Consider the following 16,838-nt stretch of genomic DNA (forward strand, 5'->3'; position numbering starts at 1 on the left):
TTAATATGTTTAATATCAAACGTAACCGAAAAGTAACCTGGTCTGTCAGCGTGTTGTCAGTCTCCTCTCTGCTCCGCGATGTATTTTTCACTGCGTGAGAACATGGTGTGGCGTGAGAACGGCGTAGCTTGTCGGACATAGCGACAGTTAACTAAGGGGGGCGGGTCTTTGCGAACGGTCAATTGCGACTTTATATCACATAATTGCGAGTTTATATCTCGCAATTCTGACATCTTTTCTCAGAATTGCGAGATATAAACTTACAATTGTGAGATATAAAGTCCAATTCTAAGGGAAAAAAATACGGACTTTTTATTTATTTATTTTTTTACCTCAGAATAGTTTATATCTCACAATTCTGACTTTATAACACGCAATTGCGACTTTATATTATGCAATTCGGACTTTATATCTCCCAATTGCGACTTTATTTCTCAGAATTGCGACTTTATATCTCGCAATTACGACTTTATTTCTCAGAATTGCGACTTTATATCTCGCAATTGCGACTTTATTTCTCACAATTCTGACTTCATATCTCTCAATTCTGAGAAAAAAAGTCACAATTCTGATTAGATATATCGCAACTGTGAGAAGAAAAGTTAGAATTGTGAGATAAAAAGTTGCAGTTATTATTATTTATTTATTATTCAGTGGCGGAAACAAGCTTCCATATGAAACTAATCTTGAAAAGCTAAAAAAATCTATGATTTTTTTTTTTTTTAATCAAATGATCAGTGAAAGGAAAAAACTCATCGGGAGATCCATATAAATATTTTTTATATTTTATGTGAATGGATTGCCAATTTTGCAACATCTTAAGTTTGATGCATTCAAAATGATTTGTTTAATTACATTTGATCTGCTAAGCCGAGCAGTTTATGAACCGCAAAATAGTAAATTAACTCTTTTGGTTTTCTAAAATAAATGTCAATATTATTTGAACTTTTAGACTACCTTAATTACAATATTGTCAGTGAATTAACTCTTAAGTTCCCTTAGCTAGCCACAGATCATACGTATGTATGGTAATATAGCTTTCATTATTGTTTGAGAAACCTTTATTTTGATAACAGATGAAATATGAACACCTTGTTTACTTTTATCATTGTTTCTAACTTTAGAGGGAGAACAGAAAAAACTTTAAAAACTTTTTACAATGAACAGCTGCTGCAAATATTGCAGTACAACACTGCCAACAGCATTTTTCACATTATGAGCCTGCAATTACGTCCTGTTTTCAACAGCAGTTATTTGGCAGGTCAGATCTAATCATGCAGGAAGTGAACTGTTCTTCTTCCTGCACAGCAAGTGTACTAAAACAGGTTGTTGGGGCTTTGTGTTATAGGTATAACTGGAACTGACTCGCATTCAAACAAAGTGAGGCCGCTGTCAGCCCAGCTTACACACAGACGGGCGTTCAGCACCACGGACAGCAACCAAACACATTGTGCGCGATGAGCAGGAATTGAGCATGTCTGGAAGAACCCATGAGAACCCGCTTCAGCTGTCCAGAGCTCATCAGAGAAGACTGAAACGCATCAAGGTGGCATCGCGCAATGCTTAAAGGGTAACTTCAGCTCCTGTCATCTGCAGATGCTTGACTGGAATGTGTTTCCCTTCACATAATCTCTTCTTCAGCACATGAACTAAAATGGGTATGCATGGTTTTCTCTTACATTTTATAAAGAAGCTGTGTAGTCTTTATGTGAATGCAGATGGACCTTCAAAATGTTTTCCAAGAAATTTCTCTGAACAACCATAACATGTCCCACAACATCCTGAAAATACGAGGTCCAGAAGAGCAAGAAAAGTGCAGCTGCTCATCTTGATGGAGATGTGATTTGTCTCGTAAAATTAGTAAGTAAAGCTATCAGAAATATAAGAGCGTGTCTTTGACCCCGGACAGGACCAGAAATGTAAATTACATCTTTAACATTTTAGAGCTTTATTTCATAGCATTTTATACATTCTAAGTACAATTAAAGATGAATTATAAAATTTTTATTAAATTTAGATTTTTCTTTGATTTCATCATGCATCACATGTCTCATATTTGATCTCAAACATGCTCATCACTGACATCCTTTGGTAATCAAGAAAGAACTCTCGGGGAAAACACATTTTGGTCAAATATGTTGGCTGTGATGAAAAAGAGAGAAAAGTGTCAATCAATATTGAAATGTTTATTTGATGGGTTTGTCTGTCTCCGTCCGTCTGTCTGTTGTCCCCTACTGGGACATCAAAGCACCAGTTAGTTGTAGAAACACGTACATCTGTACTGGTTGTGACTCCTCTCAAGCTTTGCTCTTTTCTTCAGTAAATAAAAGTGTCTGCTCTACTGCTTCCAGCTCTTCTTCTCCATGACCCAGAAATCACTATTAGTCCTGCCATTTTAGTTTAGTCCCAGTGGTGGAGAGGATCAGGAGATGGGCTTCAGGATATTTGAGTATGTCCTTTCTCAGATGTCCCGCTGATAAAAATGCATTTATGCTCTCACGGGACCACGTTTGATGTTAAATGATAGGGGAGGCCCTTATCCTTTACATGTGTTTTCTTATTAAAAAGAACATGTCATTTAAGTCATGGAGTATCTTCCATCAAACCTGCTCGTGGCAGAGATTGTTAGATGCGAAGTAGAGTCGGTTGTGGAAGACTGCTCTTCATCACTGTCACTTGTTTAGTGTGTTATTTTCCTCTTTTTCAACATGTGGAGAGAATGAAAGACTGTCAGTTTGATAGATGCCGGTATGACAGATGAGGTGGATGATGGGTACCCGCCACATGCCCAGTGTAGCTGTTACGCTCAGCTCAACTAAGCTGAACCTCATCTGCTTCCTAATTTGGCTTTCAGGTGTTTGTCTTTTTTCCTCATAAGATCTGCAGCAGATCTAGATTGATGGAGGTGCATGATTATCGAGTTGGCACCTTCACTGCATTTTGTCTTCAGTTTTGTTTACTATGCTTAATATTTATTGACAAATTTTATTACAAGCAATTTACAAATTTCTTGAAGTTTCTGAAGAGCGACTGAACAAAAATAGATGTTCTTGGAAACTTTCTACCATGCCTTACTCATTTACACTACTTACCTTCCAATTGATCATTTATTTATTTATTAGTTTGCCTTGTCCCAGACCCAGATTTAAAAATATGAAAATCCATCTCAAAAATATGAATACATTTTATTTGAATAAAAGTAAAAAAAAAATGCATTATTATAAAAACTATAATAATCACCATCATAAACATTTAAATATTTATTGTGTAAAATAAAATTTAACAAGAAATTTTTCCTCATTTGTGGCATCATTTCCACCACGAGTTTTGCCTCTAAGTTAGAGTAGCATCTAATTTGCATGATTCTGTTTTTTACCGTGGTACGCAAATATTTGATATTTATCAAATGTTTGTGTACCACGGTAAAAACAGTAGCGTGCAAATAATAATAATAATAACAAACAAACATACAAATAAATAAATAAATTAAGATTAAAAAGTTTGTAGACCAACTTTGATGCTGGCTTAAGAAAACCTAGCCAGAAAGTTTGAAATAGTTTTGTTCAATTTAGTAGTTAGACACTGTAAACCCGAACTAACTTAACTTAAAGTTGAGAATACAATTAAAATCTGTGTCATGATACTTAAAACAATGACATTTTCTGGACGAGCAGTTTAGTTTTATTTTTGTGTGGATAATTTCTTTTGAGCAAACCACTACTTTACTGAATATTTTTAAGTATAGTAACTGCGGCGAAAATTACGTCATCTACGTCACGTCGTTGTGGCGTTTCTCTGATCGAACTTTGCGAGCTGCCATTTAACCTATAGACGAATCCGACGAGCGTTCTGTGTAGGCTGCCATCTTGTGGCGACGCCATTACTGAGCTGTTACTAGTATGTAAACAAACCTCCGTGATAACGCAAACGCACCCTCGATGACAGCTACAGCCAGGCAGTATGACTTGTTGGGTTGATGATGTTAGACAGTGGCCTCCAGTCACAGATGAAGGTACAAACGATCTTACAGATTATTTATGAAAATAGCTTGGCAATAAGATAACTATGGTAGCTAGACAAGCTAACGAGGAAACTATTAAAAGATCTGTCCATTTGGCAACAATAAATAAATTAATGATATCAAATAAACGAATTCATGTTTTTATTTTGTGACCATTATTTATCTCATTTTCACATTTCAAAAGGAAAGGGTAAGGTACAGCTAACTGCTAGCGTTGTTGGTTCTCAGAGTCACAGTCAAGCAAATACAGTAATGCTACTACTGCCCCAACGCGCCCCTTCGGTTGTTTTAAAGGTATTTAAGAGTATTTTCTCCTTAGCCTGGCATCCGATGATCAACAAAATGCCAACTACAGGTCACTGATAGAGGGTCAAAAAAATTATCTAAGCTCCGTAGCCTATGGGTTGGTCAAATAATGCACACTCTACCAGATGATAAATTAGTTCTTAAAGGACCTGTCCGATTTTCACAGACCATTAACAACACTTATACTGTTCAAATAACTGCAGAGGAAGAATAGTAAAGTTGTAGATGTAACGTTAGTGACAGTCGTAAATCGCGGGCTGTTTATTCCAGTGGACGCAACCAAACCAATAGGAGGCAATGGCGCAACGCTACCCAGCAACAGCTCAGTAATGGCGCCCGCTTACTTCCGGTAGTTTCGCCGGATTCGTCTATACAGTAGCCTAACTGTTACCTATATAAAGTTTGAAAAAAATAAATGTTTTTGAGAGATGTCTAACAAGGCTGCATTTATTTAATAAAAATACAGTAAAAATATTTTCTATTTTAATTCATTTTATAATGTAATTTATTCATGTGTTCAAAGCTGATTTTCAGCATCATTACTCCAGTCTTTAGTGTCACATGATCCTTCAGAAATCATTTTAAGAGTAGGGGGAGTCCACAGACCTGAAGCCGGAAGAGGCAGTTTTACGCCCCTGTTGTTCCTGATGCGTCCAGTAGGGGGAGGCTGTGCATCGACACGAATTGAGGTATGTTAATCTGCTAAAGTTGTTGTTTAGCAATGATGCAACATTTATTATTCATAAACGATTATCTAGATAAAGCTAAGGTAGGTAGATATAAATTCATTTCTATATATCAGTGGATGGGTCTATAATTTATTTCGAGAGACAAAAAGTTCTGGATGGTCAGGTTGATGTTCTGTCTGGCTCAAACTTAGCTAACCACATGTAGGTTTACTGCAGCTGCCCCTAGTCTTCTCTACTCACTTTCAAAATTCATTTTCTTTTGTTGCCTGTCTTTAGCTCGCGTGAGATGGCCTCTTCTGGTAAGACCGTTTACTCCTTGCATTAAAACATTCTCCACATGGTTTCTGGGGCAACATTACAGTGGATATTGGAAATAGTGAACTTGTTTTTTTTTTTTTTTTTTTTTTTTTACAGTCTATTGTGTGAACACACAAAAGACACATTTATAATAGGCGTGTGTTACATACATTTATAATAATGTATGTAGTAAAGAGTTGAACTGCACACTCACTCAAATATTTTGATTATTTCCAATGTCATACATGATAAAACCCACATTAAAAAACTTCCCACGTATGGTTTGAATGTAGATTCTGGTTTGTTTCTTATAAATGAGATGATCTAATTATCTAATTTATATGTTAATATACATTTTTTCTTAAAATAGCTTACTGATCTGGACTAAAATGTAGGATATGTGTGCACTTAGTGTGGGTTTTATCATTCTCTGTCTTAGTCAGGGGGCCAATTCTGAAAAGGGCTTCCGTTAAGACTTTTGCGGACATGGTTTGGTACAAGCTGTCACCCTATTTTTTTAGTTAGAAGACACCCATAGGTAAGATATTAGGGTGGTTGTCAAGCTGAGTTTTTTTTGTGTGTGTGTGACTTGTACAAGCAATTTCAGGCCAATTTTTTGGTTTCCTGCTCAACACGACATGCCAACAGTAAATGTTGAATATCTCCACAACCACAAGGACCATATTCATAGAAATGGTATCAAATGAAAGCCAACACTCATGGGATGTCTGCTGAAGTGTCAAAATGAACATTTATTGTACAGTGTAAGAGACAACAGAACTAGAACATGAAAAAAACAATCTCCGCCTAAAGAGAACCAGTTTTCAAAGTGAATATCAGCTTGGAAACATAACCTAGTATCCCAAAACCTCTATCAATCAGTACCCATATCTATGGGAATGAGTCAAGCCAAGTTTAAAGCTTGTAGGGAGAGACAGTGCAATGCTGCACAAGTTATAATACTTTAATGTCAAGGCGGAAATTTAGAACTGTAGATGATGGTCTATGGTGCTATTTGACTTAATTAGTGTATTAGTTGTAACACAAATTATATTTAATTCACATATCACTATAGTTATTAATTCCATCCTAACAAAACTGCTCTCTCACTTCTTTAGGGTTAGTGGTTAGTAACTAGTTAGTAGTAATAACTATGTAATAGTCGTATGGCAAAGGTATGTTTTTCCTCATCAAAGCAGTGGCTCTCAGGTTGGCAGAGGTTGGCTCTCAGGTTGTCAGTCTCATCCCTTTGAGACTGAATGGATTGAATAAGCAAGGTCAAGCTAAGCGCAATGCAAATAATGGTGTGTAATAATGGTCTATTATATTGCAAAAAATATTGCACAATATTATACTACAATAATCTCTAGAAAGAGCACAAAGACACCACTTCCTGAAAAATCACTTCAATCAAAGGGCTTTATCTTGGCTGTATTTTCCATATTTGTCTTGACAAATGAAACATTTTTCCCAATCAATATCTCTTCCTATTTTTTTTTTTTCTTTGGACGCTAGGCTTACAGCTCCCTCTGGATCCATGTCATCTCATCTGAAGGCAAAGAAATTTTTCACTACACTAGTCTGATTGGTTTCTGAGTGGATCACTACAATGTCCTCTGACATAAACTGAGGGCTTTGCTATCTAACAAACTTATTAACACTTTTAGTTATAGAAGACTGTAAAATAGGCTGATGTGCAGCAAATAAATTAAAAATATAATATTTCCATTACACATCTGCACAAAACTTAATTTACCTATTAGTAAGTAAGCTAGTAATTATGAAAGTAAATTAGCCTAGCTATACACTCACCTAAAGGATTATTAGGAACACCTGTTCAATTTCTCATTAATGCAATTATCTAATCAACCAATCACATGGCAGTTGCTTCAATGCATTTAGGGGTGTGGTCCTGGTCAAGACGATCTCCTGAACTCCAAACTGAATGTCAGAATGGGAAAGAAAGGTGATTTAAGCAATTTTGAGCATGGCATGGTTGTTGGTGCCAGACGGGCCGGTCTGAGTATTTCATAATCTGCTCAGTTACTGGGATTTTCACGCACAACCATTTCTAGGGTTTACAAAGAATGGTGTGAAAAGGGAAAAACATCCAGTATGCGGCAGTCCTGTGGGTGAAAATGCCTTGTTGATGCTAGAGGTCAGAGGAGAATGGGCCGACTGATTCAAGCTGATAGAAGAGCAACTTTGACTGAAATAACCACTCGTTACAACCGAGGTATGCAGCAAAGCATTTGTGAAGCCACAACACGCACAACCTTGAGGCGGATGGGCTACAACAGCAGAAGACCCCACCGGGTACCACTCATCTCCACTACAAATAGGAAAAAGAGGCTACAATTTGCACGAGCTCACCAAAATTGGACAGTTGAAGACTGGAAAAATGTTGCCTGGTCTGATGAGTCTCGATTTCTGTTGAGACATTCAGATGGTAGAGTCAGAATTTGGCGTAAACAGAATGAGAACATGGATCCATCATGCCTTGTTACCACTGTGCAGGCTGGTGGTGGTGGTGTAATGGTGTGGGAGATGTTTTCTTTAGGCACTTTAGGCCCCTTAGTGCCAATTGGGCATCATTTAAATGCCACGGCCTACCTGAGCATTGTTTCTGACCATGTCCATCCCTTTATGACCACCATGTACCCATCCTCTGATGGCTACTTCCAGCAGGATAATGCACCATGTCACAAAGCTCGAATCATTTCAAATTGGTTTCTTGAACATGACAATGAGTTCACTGTACTAAAATGGCCCCCACAGTCACCAGATCTCAACCCAATAGAGCATCTTTGGGATGTGGTGGAACGGGAGCTTCGTGCCCTGGATGTGCATCCCATAAATCTCCATCAACTGCAAGATGCTATCCTATCAATATGGGCCAACATTTCTAAAGAATGCTTTCAGCACCTTGTTGAATCAATGCCACGTAGAATTAAGGCAGTTCTGAAGGCGAAAGGGGGTCAAACACAGTATTAGTATGGTGTTCCTAATAATCCTTTAGGTGAGTGTATGTCTGCTAAGTATATAGCTAGTTGGAAAACAGTTTAGCTTACCTGTTTCTGGCAACATTTGATGGTAGAATGGTAGAATCTTGAGGTAAATGTTTGTGTAACCCAGGTCACTAAAGAGATTATGTTGATGTAAGGAGAGAGAAAAAAAAAAGACTAACACTTGTGAATATAGATAAAACAGTTATTTTATTAATGTCTGTGGGGAAAGAAAAAAAATAGAAAGTTTAAGATTCTAAGAGAAAATAAGAAAATGCATAAACTAAAATCATAAAACTCATTTAGAAAATTTATCCAATTTAGCAAGACAAAGATTGGTTCAATTCAACGAGTGGGAGTTAGCCCCGCCTTAATAGGTGGACTCAGGGCAAGGGTGATGCAACACTTTTTGCGAGACACTGAAGCGGCTAGTTCCAGTGTTGCCAACTTAGCGCCTTTGTCGCTATTTTTAGCGACTTTTCAGACCCCTTTAGCGACATTTTTTCAAAAAAGCGACTAGCGACAAATCTAGCTACTTTTTGGACAAACATCAGTAACCTCCAAATGTTGCCAGCACAGTCCTGCGAGCGCGAGGTTTGCGTTCTCCTTGCCGTCACACACCTCTCTTATGCGTCTTCTGTTCAGTGAATGGCTGAGAGAGGAGCAGCAGCAGCACGGAACAGACGTGAATGAGCAGTGTTGTTTCCATGGACGGACTTATCACTTATTTTTTGTTTTATATTTAAATAATTTAGTTTGACCATTTTATTTTATTACTTGTGCTTATCACTTGTAATACTCACTATCACAATGCTTTAGTTCACCCAATTCCCGAACTCTCTCTTCAGATAATTTTACACATATAAAAAAATAGTCATTCAACAGCTACTCATTCTATTGTCTGACAAAAAAATATAGTAAATGAGAACAGCTTTATTGGACATTCGACTATATTATATTATGTTATATTATATTATAGTATAGTATGTTCTATAAAAACACAGTATGTGTACATTATTTTAACGAGAAAAAAAACATTAGGCAGGCAGAACGCAAGTAAGCCGCGATGACACCATGAATATGCAAATTGACGTATGACGTCATCTAGCGACATTTAGCGACTTTTAGGGGAGGCGTTAGCTACTTTCCTTTGAAAATAGTTGGCAACACTGGCTAGTTCAAGTTACAGAAGCTGCTGGTGCGATCCTAAAGAAAGAAACGAGAATTAGAACAAACAAACCAAGATTTAAATCAGAGAAACAATAGAGAAACTTTTAGATTAAAGTGCGGAGTGAGATTCATCAGTCAAACGTTATGAGTGAACGTGATATTGACTGCTACGAAGAGAATACATTTCCAAAGTTGGAAGTTTTGCCCTTCATAGCCGATGAATTGAGTTCTCTTGGTGAGTGTTGTAATTAAATAATTATTTTTGTGTGTAAAATACTTGATAAATTGTATTGAATTACTAAATTCTGATGTAATATGCTGTTGTATGTAAAAGAGTTGACCCTTTTCGTTTATAATGGGAAGAGTATTGCATGTATGTGTTGAATAATTCATGTTTCAGAGTTAAAAGCCACCTCGAGTGGTTAATTGAGGTTATTTTAGCGAATTTCGTCGTGTATTTGAGCTATGAGTTAATGCGCGGTCATGACGCACATGTAATACGGGCAGATGAGGCCTAAGTGCGTCATCGGAAAAATAGCTCTTTGCACATACAAACTATATGTGCTAAAGTAAGACGGAATTTCAGTAAAAGAAAAAAAATGTTGGATGTTGTTTAAATGCAGACTAACTGCTCTAATGATGTATATTTTTGAAAGGAATGTCTAATTGTATTTTTGGCCTTGTCTTTGCAAGGTTGGGTCTTTTTCTTTCTTTCCTTTTCCCCTTTTTTCTTGTTTTTTTCCTTCTTTTCTACTTTTTGTCTTTTCTGAGTCGGATGCTGCACATTTCCTGGACACCGGACGATTTTGGAGAATTGTATGTGAATTGTCCCTGCTTGCTTCACATCGGGAAAAAAAAACCGTTGCGAGCGGGAACTGGCGAGCCATTTGCCCATATAAGGAAGGACCGAGTTTGTGAATCAAGGAACGAACGGAGTGGTATGATTGTGTGCACACATCTGAATTGAACTGTGTTGATCCGAGATACATTGCGGAAGAAGGATCTCGTGAGAGCGGCATTCGAACTGGAACTGAGAATTAGTGTGTATATAAATTATATACATATAAAAAGAGGAATCTGAATTGTATTGAATTTGAGACTGCTAATTAAGCAGTAAATTTTGACCTGTATTTTATTTTCTCTACTGTTATTTTTTATTTTTTATTTTTCAAAATCCATTGTATTTCATTTCAATTCATTTTGATTTTATATTTTATTTGTATTTATTTTTCTTGGAGAACGAGAGTAAAAAGGGTATTCTTATAAGGTTATCATTTGGAAGGATTGCATTTGAATTTAAAACGTTTACTTAACCTTAAATAAGCCAATTAGAAACAAATTGAATAAATAGGTAAACAAATAAATTATATACATATATTAATAGAATAAGGGTCAATTAAATTTATTAGCTTGAAACTAAATAGGTAATAAAAAAGGAGAGAAACAATAATAATTATAAACTAAATAGGAAATATAAATTAGGGTTATATTAAGGTTACATTTATTTGTTCCACGGCAAATCTTTGCTGTTCTCCTGGTCATTATATATATATATATATTTTTTTTTCCCTCCTGTGTGATGTGATGTTTTAAAGTCCCTGTAAAGTCAAAATTAAGTATGTGTTCTGAGTTTGTCACACCACAGAAAAATGTGTTATTAGCCACCCAGTCAAATTTTAATGATAAAAAAAGCCGGCAAGTACATCAAATAAGCGATCAAAATCTTGAAAAAATGAGCAGTAGTCTCTGCTCTCAAACGCTGGGGGCGTGTCCGCTGGCTGCGCTGAAACCACGCCCACTCGCGGGAAAGCTCGCTGCCGTCGACTCACAACAACACTCAACTGTCACCGCTACAGCCGGAAAGGATGCTCCTAGCAGCTTAATTTGTTTTACAAAGCCATACATGTTCGAGCCTGGACTACCTACTATAATTATGACATAAGCACACAAGGCAACTTACACTCATTGGTGGGCACGCACTGCCGACGATGGCACCAGTTGTCGGCGCGACGGGAGGATGAAGGCCGAGGCGGGAGATAGTCGGTTCGGCCACATTCACCAGTAACAGCGGATTATCAGTGAATGAATCCCAGTTGTCTGCGACGAAAGTTTATAAAACTATCCCGTGTAAAATGATCACTACAGAGGCGGGTTTTGGCGGTGATCCTCAGCTCTCCATCATGTGGCTCTTCACAAAATTAATCCACCTCTTGTTGATATGATAGTTTTTCGGAAATTTAAATAAGGACACCGATCTGTTTTGTACGTGATCGCATCCAGGTAATACGCATTTCCGTGACGAAGGCATAGCTAGCTAGCAAACTGTAGGATGTAGTAAATAATCGTACTGACAGTAACTCGCGATTGAGTTGCAAACTGATGTGAATGGGGCTCCAGTGCGTCATCAAGTAGGGGCGTGTCCAATAGCTCAGGGGGCCTCAGTGCGTCATCGAGCCCCCGTTTTAGCCCCGCCCAAAAAATCCGGAACACAGCAACGGTGAAAAACTGTTTAACGGTCTAACTCCACAATTCAGTACTTCACAGTGCACAGTCTTTGTAATATGATTTAGCAATACATTTCTAACATTTATAATGTGTTTAGAACTTTTTTTTTGAATTGCCTTTACAGGGACTTTAAATTTCACTGCTTTATCATTTAATTCCTTAATACATCATTCCAAATTTTCTAACGCAACGAGTGCTTGTCATAAATTCTTTCTCCCCTTGCTGTTAACGCAGTCTCTTGAGCGATTCTGGTCTTCTGGTCACTGGTCCAAATTTTGAAGCGGTGCACTTCACGCTCATTTGCATATTTCGCTATTTGTAAGTGAGGGTTGTATTGTCGCCGCGACGCAGGTTACATTTGTGTAGACAAATAGATCAAGTTAATCTGTTGTGTGATTGTGTGATTCACTCCTTTATAAAGTTTTGTTCAGACTGTACTGTTGACACCTGCTGTGATCATCTTCTCTGGATCTACTGCCCCAATCTGCTGCCAAATCACAGCTGTGCTGACACAACAGTGACCCTTGTGGTGTGATACTCTTGTGGTATTTATTGATTATTATTTTTTAAAGATCATGCTTGCACATAAATTGGATTATATTGCACATTTGCCCAAAATTACAATAGGTAACATGGAAGAAAATGGAAGCACTTTGAGGAAAAAAATCCGCTTTTACCACTTTTAAGAATATAGTGTTAAAATGGACAAAAAAAAAAAAAAACATTTTCTAAGCTGTCAACCTGGCTAGAAGTTGAACACATGTTGAGGGGTTAAATATTAATACTGGATAGGTTGTATACTTGTACCAAAAAGTGTCCAACAAAGTTTTAATATCAGTTTTGGCCCCCTGACTATATTTACCAAGCTCTCTTTAACTTCAGGGTTCGTACGGGTGCTTGAAATCCTTGAAAGTGCTTGAATTTTGATGTTGTGTTTTCAAGGTTTGAAAAGTGCTTGAATTTTGGATAAAATGCTTGAAAATGCTTGAATTTGTAACTGTATTTCTTTCTCAAGAAATATCTTTCTGACGAAATAGTTCTTTATTAAATGGAGAAAAAAATGTAGCCCTTCAGAATCAGATACAGATTGATTTGCGTTACGCTGGCCAGAGCAAAAGTAGGCGGAGTTTTAATTTTGATTTCCGCGGTTGTGTGGATGCACCGTTTTTATTGGCCACTTTTTACTGAGCTCCGCTTTGGTCCGAGTCGCGCGGCGCAAGCCATTGAAATATATCGGTTTCATTTCATAGCGCAGCGCGGTCCGCGTCCTATCTGAAAGGGCCATTAGTGACTGAGAGTACTTGGTGTGATAATGTAATGTAAGTATTGCATGTCCGTTATGTCACGTTCATTTGTGGAATATGCAGTGAACATTGCCAAAATTACAGAACTGTAACGTGCAAATTAACCTGCAAACGTTAGCCCAGTGCATAACAACAGTCGTTGATTACTGAACTGAAATCAGTCAGTGTCATAAGAAGTATGTTGTTACTGTAAGGTTTAGTGGTTTAGATTACATTTTTGCAGGCCAGCATAAACTTGATGTATTTTTTATTTTTTATTTTTATATTGTATGTAATATATATATATATATATATATATATATATATATATATATATATATATATATATATATATATATATATATATATATATATATATATATATATATGTATATATATGTATATATATATATATATATATATATGTATATGTTTTCTAATTCACTTTCAGTCTGATGCATGGTTTATATATTTTTTGGAATTATATATATAGGCTATACTTTTCATTTTCAGTGTGATGCATTGCTTTAAGAGTTGTATTTCTTCAAATTCTTCTGTCAAACATATGGTCTGATTTCTTAAAACAGCACTGAAAAATGTTCAGAAACTTTTCTATTTGTAGAGTTTTCACAATGTTCAGAGACAGAAAATAAAATTATACAGCTGTTGTATTTTTTTTTTTTTTTTTTTTTTGCTGAACTTAAGCATTATCTATTCATTAGCTTATGAGTCATACATAAGTTTATTTATTTTTTTGGAATTAGTACATAGTAGTATTAAACAGTGTACTCAAATATTAAATAAAATGAAATATAAACTTAAGATTGGCTTAATCAGATTTATGAATATTTACTTTTTGAGTTATTTACTTAAATATTTTGAGCTAATTAGAGTAGAATAATTGAGTATTCTGAAGTTAGAGTTTTACAGTGTAGATAGATTGGTTCCACAGAACCACAGCACCATTTAAAAGCAATTTCAGACCGCACATTGGTTCTGTAAAACTATGTGCCAGCAGATTCAGACCAGACGTTCATTCTGCATAACCACAGTGCCATATATAACAGCAGTTTCAGTCCGGATGTTGGTTCTGCAGAACCATGTGTAACAGCAGTTTCAGGCCAGCAGTTTCAGACGTGACGTTGGTTCTGCAGAACCAAATGTGACAGCAGTTTCAGGCAGGCAGTTTCAGACGTGACGTTGGTTCTGCAGAACCACATGCAGCGTCATATGTAACAGCAGTTTTAGGCCAGCAGTTTCAGACCAAACTTTAGTTCTGCAGAACCATCTGTAACAGCAGTTTCAGGCCAGCAGTTTCAGACCAGTAGTTTCAGACTGGAAGTTGGTTCTGAAAAACTATATGTGACAGTAGTTTAAGGCCAGCAGTTTCAGACCGAATGTTCGTTCTGCTGAACTATATAACAGTAGTTTAGACCAAACGTTGGTTCTGCAGAACCATATGTAACAGCAGTTTTAGGCCAGCAGTTTCAGACTGGACATTGGTTCTGCAGAATCATCTGTAACAGCAGTTTCAGGCCAGCAGTTTTATACCGGACATTGGTTCTGCAGAGCCACAGCGTCATATGTAACAACAGTTTTAGGTCAGCAGTTTCAGACCAGCAGTTTCATACCGGGCATTAGTTCTGCAGAACTCACATTGACATTTGTAACAACAATTTTAGGCCAACAGTTTCAGACCTGACGTTCGTTCTGCAGAACTATATTTAACAGCAGTTTCAGGCCAGCAGTTTCAGACCAGATGTTGGTTCTGCAGAACCACAGCACCATTTGTAACAGCAGTTTCAGGCCAGCAGTTTCAGACCGGACATTGGTTCTACAGCATCATCTGTAACAGCAGTTTCAGGCCAGCAGTTTCAGACCGGATGTTGGTTCTGCAGAACCATAAAGTATGTAACAGGAGTTTGGATTAAGATTAGGATTAAGATTCCAAGATTATCAATCAAATCATCAATTTGTGGGGTAGGATAGGAGTCAAATTTGGACACTGAATTCAGGGGCCGTATGCATGAAGCCACTCATGCAGTAAAATTTTCTGTCAAAATTCTAGGAATGACATAATTTTACTCTTATTAGACTTAAGAATAATTGTGATTCATAAAGATTCCTAAGTGTTAATACAAGGGGTCTGTTCGTACGTTGCTTAAATCTTGACACTTGACATGAACATAACTTGACTAAAAGCCATGTACTAAAATTGAACATGAAGAGAACTCACCAGCAACAGAATACAGATAAAAAATCAAGACAAGAGACAAAGTTCACACGAGGGCTATACACAAAGACCAATGACTAACAAGAAACACGTGAATAATCATGACAATAAACTAATCACAAAACAGAACACAGAAACACATGACCTTAACAGCCAATAAGAACAGGGCAAGATCACATGAGGGCAAGGAATAACATTTCAGTCACCATGACTGTGAGAATTATCCAAAATCAAAGATATGAAAACCTGAATATAAAACCAAACCAAAAAAAAAAACAGTTGTGAGACCTAAAATGCTAGCTATATTTTATATAAATTAGCCTTAGCAAGACAAATATGTCAAGTAATTTTTTTGAATTCCAAAAAAAAAAAAACCTTACAAATGTAATTTCCAAACCAGAATGCTATTACCACAACACATGATTTGAGATGTGATTAACTGCTGGACATTTGTTGGTGGACCAATTAAACTAAAGTAACAGTGTGAAAAGAGTTTAGTTTATTATCTTAATGTCTATATAAAAAAATAAAGAGAGAGAGAGAGAGAGCAATGTATCAGTGCAATCTTGACTACATCAGCCCGTGCTGTCAGCTTTAGCGGCCATGTTTATAAGATGTATTATGAGAGTTTATACTGCTGCTTTATCTCCTTTGAGCAAGGGCCATAATAATCCAATTCTGTGTTATGATCATAGTCAGAAAATAACTGCGTCCCCTTCCTCTTATTTTGATTCAGATTGGATAAAACTGGCACACAGTTTCCAGTGTTGCCGTGTGTGTAATTACATGGTAGATGGTGCTAATTAAACAACAGCAAGACCGCTGAACACACTGCTTTAGATAGTATGACACACTGCTGGAAGGTTTAAAATAAAACAAAGGAAACAAACAGAGTGCTGATGTTGTAATCTGCAGCGGACAAAAGCTCATTTATGTTTCTTGGTGGTATAATGCAAATGTATATCATTTTAAGCTAAGCAGATGCAAAATTACTTTGTGGGATATTACTTTTAACATACATGCTTTTTCAGTGTATCTTTCTGTTGATTACATTGATATGCCACTAGGTGGCGACAAGTTAATCACTGAATCATCGACTCAACCAATTCATTCAAAATACTGATTAAAGGAGAACTCCGGTCAATTTTAACATTGAGCTAATTTTTTTGTAAATTTGGAGTGCTGTCAATACAGAAAACAATGACAAAAATCGGTGTTGCCTACACCGTGTTATCCTCTTTTTAAAATTTGCACCCTGTTGACTTCAATGGGGCAATATTTAAACCTGCTTTTAGCCTCTTAACATCCTTGATGTGTCATTACAAGTGC

The sequence above is a fragment of the Scardinius erythrophthalmus genome (assembly GCF_964197995.2).
Source record: "Scardinius erythrophthalmus genome assembly, chromosome: 24".
Lineage (NCBI taxonomy): Eukaryota > Metazoa > Chordata > Actinopteri > Cypriniformes > Leuciscidae > Scardinius > Scardinius erythrophthalmus.